Genomic DNA, 1,775 nt, shown 5'->3' on the forward strand with positions numbered 1-1,775 from the left:
AGAGATTTTTCTGAGATGTCTGAATGAGTGTTGCCCTTTGAGGCATCTTTAACTTAAATACTTGCACAAACTTTTCAAGTTTTAAGGTGCCAACTTACCAGTTCCTAATTCTTGTACAGCTCCCAGGTCAAAGGGACTCTTGAATACCAGAGGAAAGGTTCTTGATGGTCAGCAATACATCTGCATAAGAACTGGTGACTATAACTGATGCTTGAAGATGGAAAATACAGTCTAGAAAATGTAGACTAAAAGACATATGTTAGATACCTGCTTTGTTGAAAAATATCAGTGAAGAAAAGGGCTGGTTGTTCTTGATTTTTCTCGAGGGCTAAGATGAAAGAAACAGGCTTTTGGCACTTTGGAAGAATGGAGAATCCATCAAAAATACAGCTGACATACATGATGACTAAAACCAAAAAAGTTAGTTTTTCCAGCAAAAGAGAATTAAAGTTATTATCAGAAGCAGAGCAAGAAGGGAGCATGAAGCAATAGGAGGACAAATTTAATTTAAATCTCCAGAAGTGCCATTCCTTTAGCTGTACTTTATGGCCAAGGTTTTTACTGTCAGGGTCCAAATTAATTAATAAATTAAGCAGTAAGAGTGAAGTATATGACTCCCCACTCTTTAAGCATGGGCTGCACTTAATGTCTTTCTTTCATCTGGTATAGTGTAAAATGAAGAAAAAAATACTAACTTTAGAGTGGAGAAACCTGAAAAGCATGACTTCATCCAGAGGATCAAGGTCAACAAAAATAGTCATACATCATATTGATAGCATGTGCTCTTGATAGGATGGGATGAAAAGGGCACACTACCTCCCTTGTCTTCCTCCCAACCACTCATAACCAGCATGAGAAAAACATCATACCAATTCCAAAAGAGAACCATTCCACAAAATATATGACCGATATTCCTTAAAACTTTTAAAGTCATCAAAACCAAGGTAAGTCTAAGAAACTACAACAGTCATGAGGATCATAAGAGACATGACGAATAAATGTAGTGTGGTATCCTGGATTGGATCCAAGAACAGAAAAAGAATATTGGGGAAACACAAGAGAATATGAATAAAGGATGAATCTTAGTTAATAATAGTATATCAATATTGGCTGGTTCATTGTAACAAATGTACCGTATTGATGTATTATGTTAATAATGGAGGGAATTGGGGTCAGGATATATGGAAATTCTCTGCACTACCTTCAAAACTTTTCTGTACATCTAGAATGGTTCTAAAACACATTCTCTTTTAAAAAGTCAATAGAATTGCTGAATAACGAGATGAGATGGCCAAAAATAAAATTATTGATCAGAAATGACAATTGAATGATGATTACATGGTCCAGAATGACAAAGACATCAACATTTTCATTCAAAAAAAATAGACCAAAGAGATCAGAGATCTGTTTGTAAGAGCGTCTGTAGAAATTTTAATGTGGATGAACTGTAAAAATGACAAAGCAAATGATACTGAATATCATAATAACCAATCAAAAGGAGACAACAGTACCAAATGACCACTAATTTGACACATCTGAATGGATTATAATTCCCCAAAATAAAGAGAATATATGCTTGCAAAAACAGAAAGAAAGGAAGGAAGGAAGGAAGGAAGGAAGAAAGAAACCAGTGGAATTGACCAAGACAGCCTTAATGTTCCTTTAGCTTAACGAAACTTTAGACAGGCTTATTCCCAAATATATGTCTCTGATCTCCCTTTACTTAGAGCACTTACTTTGGAAAACTTGCAGTTATGAATTCTTTTAATTTATTT

Source organism: Propithecus coquereli, unplaced genomic scaffold (assembly GCF_000956105.1).
Source record: "Propithecus coquereli isolate 6110/MARCELLA unplaced genomic scaffold, Pcoq_1.0 Scaffold389, whole genome shotgun sequence".
Taxonomy (NCBI): domain Eukaryota; kingdom Metazoa; phylum Chordata; class Mammalia; order Primates; family Indriidae; genus Propithecus; species Propithecus coquereli.